This window comes from Callithrix jacchus, chromosome 8 (assembly GCF_049354715.1).
Source record: "Callithrix jacchus isolate 240 chromosome 8, calJac240_pri, whole genome shotgun sequence".
NCBI lineage: Eukaryota > Metazoa > Chordata > Mammalia > Primates > Cebidae > Callithrix > Callithrix jacchus.
The window spans coordinates 16,093,898-16,102,917 of NC_133509.1; the positions used below are offsets into that span (position 1 = coordinate 16,093,898).

The 9,020-nt window shown below is 39.9% G+C and overlaps 1 pseudogene across 1 annotated transcript; it reads left to right on the top strand.

The window, feature by feature from the left end:
• Nucleotides 1–683: 683 nt before the first annotated feature.
• Nucleotides 684–5,802, top strand: LOC128928740 (broad substrate specificity ATP-binding cassette transporter ABCG2 pseudogene; annotated as a pseudogene). The gene has a single exon (XR_013520781.1). The product of XR_013520781.1 is annotated as a broad substrate specificity ATP-binding cassette transporter ABCG2 pseudogene (transcript).
• The last annotated feature ends 3,218 nt before the right edge of the window (nt 5,803–9,020 follow it).

A 9,020-nucleotide genomic window follows, 5' to 3' on the forward strand; every position in this document is an offset into this window, starting at 1 on the left:
CCTAGGTATTTGATGAATTAAGGCAGGTTTATTCATTCCACAAACATACAGGGAGTGCCCATGATATACTGGGCACTGTGCTAGTTTCCTCAGATTCAAAATTAATGAGACACAGACCTTGGCTTTAGGAGCTCACAGTCCAGGGGGACAGAAAGAGACTCACACAGATAGTTACAATGACAGTTACCAGCAGCTTTGTCTCACATTTTCTCATTCTTGCTTTTTTTCCTTAACTGGCCATAACTTGAAAGTATAATTCATATTTACTGCTTGGCTTATTTCCTCAAAAGAATTTTCTGGTTCCTGCATATTGTTCCTGAACTGATTAACGAATGCGTTTGTATTTCTCTCTTTACTTTGCCAGGAAGACTACTGAAACAGTTAAAGCAGCCTCTAAAATTGCTGCTATCCTGGCAAGGGAGCACTCCATTTCCAGAGATTACCAGAAGATCACTGCAGTTCTGTAGAACTTGTCTTGTGACTGGCCCCAAACAAATGAGAACTGGCTGAGCCCGTGGGTAGAAAAGTAGGTGAATGGTAGCAAAGGGGCTTCCAGTGAGCCCCTGCTGGTTCAGGAGACTTGACATGGCTAGTGTCAAAGGATTCCTTTAGGGTACTCCCACTGTGGGCCACATACTGGGAGAAATTTCTTGTAGCACTCTACTTTAAAACAAAACCAAGCTTTTGCATTCTCTTTCCCTCTCCCAACATGGTGGCTTCAGCAAAAAAGAATAAGAAGCAGAAGACTATCTCTCTAACAGACTTTCTGGCTGAGGATCGAGGGACTGGGGCAGGAGCACCTATGTTTCCAAGCCAGTCAGCGGGGCTGATGAAACAGATGACCTGGAAGGAGATGTTTCAACAGCTTGGCACAGTGATGATGACCACATGTACAGGGCACCTCCAACTGACCGTTCCGTCCTTCCCACTGCTCCACGGGCACCTTGGGAACCCAATGTCTTCTGGAACTATCTTCCTAAGTCACCACCCTACACTGCTTTTCTAGGGAACCTACCCTATGATGTGACAGAAGAGTCAGTTAAGGAATTCTTTAGAGGATTAAATATCAGCGCAGTGCGTTTACCACATGAACCAGCAATCCAGAGAAGCTGAAAGGTTTTGGTTATGCTGAATTTGAGGGCCTGGATTCCCTGCTCAGCGCCCTAAGTGTCAGTGAAGAGTCTCTAGGTAACAGGAGAATTCGAATGGAGGTTGCTGATCAAGCACAGGAGCCCCTAAACTGGGAATCATGCCTCAGAGGACGGGTCCTCATCTGATGGGTGGGTTGTACCTGTTGAGCCACTTACCTCACAGGTGTGTTCTGGGATGAGGTTGTGCTCTGTAAAACGTTTGTTTTACTAAGGTATTAATTTGCTGGGGGATAAGAAGTCAGCAACACCTTGGGTATCACCTTTTGGAGAAGCTTCCCTGGGGAGCCACATCCTGGGCCAGAGCTCACTGGTGGCCCAGGATTAAAGGTCAGGGGATGGGGAGGGATTTTATGTTTGTTTGATTTTTATTTGTATTTTATTTTATTTTTAGGCATGGGTTCTTACTCTGTTGCTCAGGCTGGAGTGCAGTGGTGTGATTAAAGTTCGCTGTAGCTTCAAACTTCTAGGCTCAAGTGATCCTCCCATCTCAGCCTCTAGAGTAGTTGGGATCACAGGTCCACGCTACCATGCCTGGCTAATTTTTAGAGATGAGGTCTTACCATGTTGCCCAGACTAGTCTCAAACTCCTTAACTCAAGCAGTCCTCCTGCTTCAACCTCCCACTGTGTTAGGATTGCAGGTGTGAGCCACCACCACGGCACCTTGCTTTATTTTTAATTGTAGTACCTGGCAGTAACGAGGTACTCCCTCCTCCTCCCAACTGGGATGGTCAGAGGAGACCCAGTGGAGAGTCAGGACTTTGCCCACTGCCCACCTGCCGTGGAATGGGGCAAGGAGGGGTGTGGGTGTGGCTGTGAACCAGCAACTTGAGAGAGACTTGTAGTGTCAGGAAATTCTGTATCTTGACTCTCTCACTGTCAATATCCTGTTTGTGATATTGTACTACAATTTTGTGAGATGTTACCATTGGGAGAAACAGAATAAAAGGTACGCAGAATCTCTACATTATTCCGCACACCTGCATGTGAATCCACAATTATCTCAAAATAAGAGTTTTCAGGGATTATCACAAGAGTGATATATGCTCATGAATACCATCGGATCAACCGTACTGAGGCATACAGCAACATGGAACTGAAAGTCGTTTTCTCCTCTCCAGTCCTGTCTCTCTAAGGCTCAGTCCTGACAGCCTGATGAATTCTCTTCCACACAGTGCTACTGTATTTATTCAAATCAATTCACACCTATTACAGATGGCTTGGGGCCATCTTCGCTGTTTCACATGGCAATGTAGTACACAGAGGTGGATAATGGATATGGGCCACTATGTAATAACACTTTTATCTTTGTAGGATACATTCCTAAAAATGGAATTGCCTGAAAGATTGTACAATTCATGTTCTCACCATTACTATGTAAATTGGGTATTACCTATCTTTGGAATTTTTTGTCATTCCGATACCTCTTTCCCCAACTACAAAAGATATAATTTTTTTTTTTTTTTTTTTTTTTTTGAGACAGAGTCTTGCTCTGTTGCCAGGCACCAGGCTGGAGTGCAGTGGTGTGATCTGGCTCACTGCAACCTCTGCCTCCCAGGTTCAAGCAATTCTCCTGTCTCAGCCTCCTGAGTAGCTGGGACTACAGGAGCAAGCCGCAATGCCCAGCTAATTTTTTTTTTTTTTTTTTGTATTTTTAGTAGAGATGGGATTTCACCATGTTGGCCAGGATGGTCTCGATCTCTTGACCTTATGATCTGCCCGCCTCAGCCTCCCAAAGTGCTGGGATTACAGGTATGAGCCACCGTGCCTGGCCAAGACATAATTGTTATAAATTCAATTTCCCTAGGCATGAGAACTGAACGAACATCTTTTCAAATATTTATCAACCAATATAAGTTCTCTCTTAAGAATTGTCTTTTTCTATCTTTTGCTACTTCCCATTGCTGGTTTCTGTTGGTTTTTGTCTCTATCAAACCTACAGCACTTCTGTGTTAAAAGAACACTAACGCAGCTGCAATTTATCAATACCTAAAAACACGTTCACTGTTATTGTTGCCCTTTTAGTTATTATTTTGTAACAAATGAGACCATTCTGTCATGCTTATTTAAAAATTTTCTGTCAGCCTATCACCTTTTGAATTAATTTAGTGTTTTCTATCACGCAGACATTAATTTTTCCTTATGCGGATCTACAGATAATTTTCCTTAATGTTTTCGGGATTCCCACCTTGTGCCCCTACTCAAAGATGATACGATTTCCTATAATTTCTGCTAACACATTATTTTACTGATTTTTACATTTAGGTATTTATAATTTGATCAGAAAATGTAAATAAGATCGTATACAGTAGTTATCTAATTATTTTCTTCTATGTAGACATTTTGCCAAAAGCATTTATTTAATTATCCAACTTTTGATAACAATTATAAATAGAATTTTTTAAAAATTTCCATTTGTAACTGCTTTGGCTAATAAGATAGTAAAGATGTAAATAAAGATGATAAATAAATACGTAGATATAGGTGTCAATTTTTATATGCATATAGATATAGATCATTGGTTTTGGTCCATATCCCTTGAGCCCAGAAACTAGCCACTATTACCTAATATTTGAAGATTGAATTTAATGCAGTAAACTAGAGAAACTAAATAAACATTGCAAATATTATAAACAAGGGAGAAAACTGTTAGTTTTTAAACATCTATGCTATTTAGGTAATTTCCTCCCATTTTTCTTACAGTTTTAATTAAGAATGAATGTTGAACTTTATCAGGTGCTTCCTGAGCATTTATTGACATGATAAAACTATTTGTCTTCTTTAATTTGTTGATATCAGAAATTATGTTGATTGGTGTCTTAATATTAAACCATGATTACATTACTAAATTAAGTTCTAGCTGGTTAAGTTCTAACTTACTAAACTAAGGTGGGTTTAAAGTAAATTTCTAGATTTAACTTGGTTATATTTTAGTTAAAGCTTTGTATAAATTAAACTTATATGGAATTTCCTTTTTGTATGCTCCTTTTATTAGATTTGGTTAATGCCTGCTTTGTAAAATGAACTGGACTCTTACTATCTCTTTCTGTGATCTAAGATGGTTTACCATTGTGTTTGTCATTCTTTGAGGATTAGATAGAACTCAGCTCTAAAAACAAGCCGGCCCTGACATTATTTTCAATGGTTGACATTTAACTGCCCTTTTGGATTCTTAAATAATTATTGGTCTGTTCAGATTGTTACCTTCTTTGGGAACTAATTCATTTTTCTAAGTCCACCAAACATTTGCACACAGTACTCTTATATTTCAGTGGCCCTTTCCTTATCTGTAGTTCTATTGCCTTTCTCAATATTAATGTATATTCGGGGGTTTTGTTCTCTCTTTTTTCCTTAATCATACTTTCATTCTTAGTTTTTTCAAAGAACCAACTTGTGTTTTTCACTATATTGAGGCATAATTGATGTATCATAATCTGCATATTTAAAAGCCTGGGAGAATATGGGACAGCTCCTCGTGAGTTAGAAAGCACAGTGCACATGCTTGGTGACATTATTAAGTGGAAGCTGCTTCTTTAGGGTTTGTTTGGAAGGTCCAGCTGACTCATCTCAACATTTATATCAATGATTATCAATGCTCTGCCTCTGAGCCCATGGATCCTGAGATTGGAAACTGGTTAAACCCAAGTACTGTTAAGCAGAGTGAGTAAATGAAAGCCATTTGTGCTTAGAGTGTCTAGAAAGAAAGGTAGAAATGCTCCAGATGTCTTCCAGTAATGTCGAAGTTTTTATCCCAGTGTCACAAGGAAATACCAATGGCTTACCCAAACTGATCTCCAAAGGCCTGAAGGCATTTACTGAATGAGCTGTGCTTTCATAACATCTGTTATTGAGAAAAAGTGAAGAGTGGCTTTCTACATGGTCAAAAACCAGTTGAGAAAGAAATACAATTAAACATCAATGGGGTCGTGAAACCTTGCCTCAATGCCATTCTGGGACCCACGAGTGGAGGCAATATTAGATGTCTTCGTTGCAAGGAAAGATCCACATGGATTATCTGGAGATGTTCAGATAAATAGGGCACCTCAACCTGCCAATTTCAAATGTAATTCAGGTTACATGGTACAGGATGATGTCACAATGAGTACCCCAACAGTGAGAGAACATTTACAGTTCTCAGAAGCTCTTCAGCTTCCAACAACTGTGATGAATTATTTAAAAAAAAAAATAGAAAAATACGATCATTCAAGAGTTAGGTCTGGATAAACAGCAGATTCCAAGGTTAGAATTCAATCTATCCGTGGTGTGTCAGAAGGAAAAAGAAAAAGCACTAGTATAGGAATGGAGCCTATTCCTGATCCTCTTTATCTGTTCCTGGATGAGCCCACAACTGGATTGGACTCAAGCACAGCAAATGCTGACCTTTTTGCTCTTGAGAAGGATGTCTAAGGAAGGACGAACCACTGTCTCCTCCCCATTCATCAGCCTGAATATTCCATCTTCAAGCTGTTTAATAGCCTCACCTTACTGGCCTCAGGCAGACGAATGTTCCATGGGCCTGGTCAGAAGACCCTGGGGTACTTAGCATCAACTGGTTCCACTGTGAGTTCTATAATAACCTTGCATGCTTCTTCCTGGGTGTCATTAATGGGGATTCACTGCTGTGGTATTAAACAGAGAGGAAGAAGACTGTGAAGCTGAAGCCACAGAGACCTGTGGCTAAGAGAGATAAGCCACTCACAGAAAAATTAGCTGAGTTCTACGTCAACTCCTCCTTCAACAGAGAAACAAAAGCTGATGAGCGGGTAAGTAACAGAAGAGGATCCGAGCCTTCAAGATCATCTATGCCACCTTCTTCTCTCAGATAGGTTTCCATGCATGCATTTAAAAACTTGCTGGGTAAATCCCAGGAAGCTTTTAGCTCAGGTAATTGTCACAACCATACCGAGGCTGATTATAGGTGCCATTTGCTTTGGGCTAAAAAATGATTCTACTGAAATCAAGAATAGAGCCCGGGTTCTCTTCTTGACTACCAGCCAGTGTTTCAGTAGCAAGTCGGTCATAGAGCTCTTTGCGCTAGAGAAGAAGCTCTTTATGCACAAATATATTAGTGGATACTACAGAGTGTCATCTTATTTCTTTGGAAAACTGTTATCTAATTTACTACCCAAGAAGATGTTACCAAGTATTACTTTATGTGTATAATAATACCTGTATTATAATAATAAGGCTGTAATATTCCTAATCTTGTTGGGATTAATGCCACAGGTGGACACCTTCTTCATCTTGATGTTTACCCTCATGATGGTGGCTTCGTTGCTCAGTTCTGTGGCACTGGCCATAGCGGTGGGTCAGTGTGTTTTCCATAGCAATGCTTCTCATGACCATCTCTTTTGTGTCTATGATGATGTTTTCAGTCAGGTCTTTTAGTAAATCTCACAACCATTGCATCTTGGCTGTTATGGTTTACGTACTTCAGTATTCCTCAGTATGCCTAGTAAATTTTTGGAGTAAAACTTCTGTCCAGGACTCAGTGAAACAGTAAGCAATACCTGTGGCTATAAGTACTGGCAAGAAGTATTTGACAAACCAGGGCACTGATGTCTTACCATGGAGGTTGTAGAAGAATCACATAGCTGTGGCTTGTATGATTGTTATCTTCTTGATTTGCCTACTGGAAATTTTTTTGTTTTAAAATATTCTTAAATTCTCCTTTAGTTTACTATGATTTGTCCTCCCATAAAAATAAGAACTTGAGTTTAAAAAAACAAAAAGGAAAAGAATAATTTGATGAGTATTGAGAGGCAGTCTAGCCCCCATTATACACAGTTTTACTTTCTATGGTTTGTTACTCATGGTCAACCAAGGCCGAAAATATCCAATGAAAACTTCTAGAAATGTCAATTCATAGGTTTTTAATTACATGTCATTCTGAGTAGCCTGATGAAATCTCGAGCCTTTCTGCTGTCCCCACTCATTTAGTGAATCTACACTATACACCCTGCCCACCCCTCAGTCATTTAGTGGCTGTCTCGGTTATCAGATCCACAGATCTCAAGAAGAAGAAGGATGAGTACAGTAATATCACATATTTTCAGAGACAGAGAGACCACATTTTACATAACTGGTATTACAGTAGATTGTATATTGTTATAATTCTTCTATTTTATTACTAGCTATTATTATTTTCTTACTGTAGCTAATTTACAAGTTAAACTTTATCATAAGTGTGTATTATTTAGGTAACACATATAGTTTATATAGGGTTTGGTGCTATCTGCAGTTTCAGGCATCCACTGGGGGACTTAAAAAGTATCCCCCACAGATAACAGAGGAGTATATATGCATACATCTGTAAAACCATTTCCGTAATTGAAGCAAATGACTTTTTTGGTTTTCTAATACCTTAATTTCCGGTTTTGTATTTAATCGTATGTACTTACATTTATGTGGTACTTATTTTATTCTTTGTCTAGTTGCTTAAGTGAAAACGAGTACATTTGTTTTTAATGTTTGTTAAATCTTTAAAACTAAAATCAGGCTGAGTGTGGTGGCTCACGTCTGTAATCCAAGCACTTTGGAGGCCAAGGCAGGCAGATCACCTGAGGTCGGGAGTTCAAGACCAGCCTGACCAACACGGTAAAATCCCGTCTTTAAAAATAAATAAATAAAATCTAAAAAAAACACACCTAAAATCAGTTTTTATTCATGGTAGTTATGTTCTATAAAGTCACTGCAAACACTGAATTAGTGAATTCGGAACCATTGTTCCTAGAAGAAAATATAGAGTTAGGCTCCTGTGAGCCTTGGGGCACAATATTTTTGTCAAATGAGCAGTAAGTAACCTTGTTTTATGTGTGTTTATTTAAATAAACATTTAAAATATGCATTGTTGATTTGTTGACATTGAACTCATGGCCAACAGCACGGTAACTTATGCCTGAATGAAACTTTCCTAACAGATATTTCCTCCATACTGCACATTATAGCCCTTGCTGGCTTAGGAATGCTAGCCAGCACCTCAATGCTATGCTTGGGTGAAAACACCAACAAAAAGCACAAAAATGTGAAAAGTGTAGTACCAGCCAGATCATGCAAAGGACACTCGCCGAGAGCTGAAACAAGAAGGCAGGCATCGGCGCCTTGTCCAGCCTCAGTGGCGAGCAAGCCACTGGGTGACTCACAGTTTCCACTGCACTGTGCATGTCCACAGATAAGTACAGATGGGCTGTGAGTACTGATTCAGGGGTTACACAGCAATTTTAAGAAGTAGGCACATTTGCAAAACAAAATCCACAAAGAATGAGGATTACTGTAGCTAAATCATTTAGGATTATGTTGTACTCATGAGAAATAGACAAGGCCATTCTCCCAGGGGGACATTTACAGCAACAAGAATCTGTAACTCCTCACTCACTGCCTCAGTTTTGGTTTCCTGGGTCCTGATGCTACAGAAGTGTCCTAATTTCATCACTCACCTCTGTTTAGATCACAGGACAGACAGCCCAGGGGTAAGGACTTTAGACAGCCAATACCGTGGTGACATCATAGGAGACAACCTGGGCCTGAAGAGTTAAGACCTGAGGGCTAAATCCTGGCTTGGTCCATCTTGTACTACAAGCGTTTAAGCAGAGGGTGAAGGCTTTGGGGCAGAATGGAAGGAAACACTGGACTTGAATTTGAACTCTCTCTCTGTCTCTAACTTGCTGACTACATTTAGTTAAGTTACTTAACTGGTCTGCGACTGTTTCTACTCTGCAAAATGTCCTGGCCCACCAGGCTGTCGGAGAGACCAAAGGAAGTAGCGATGGCGGGAAATATTTGGAAAGCAGTAAAGATCTGCGTAAATGCAAGGTGGAAAAGTCACTGCTATCATGGCGTGAACGCAGTCACAGCATCACTGCTGTCATGTG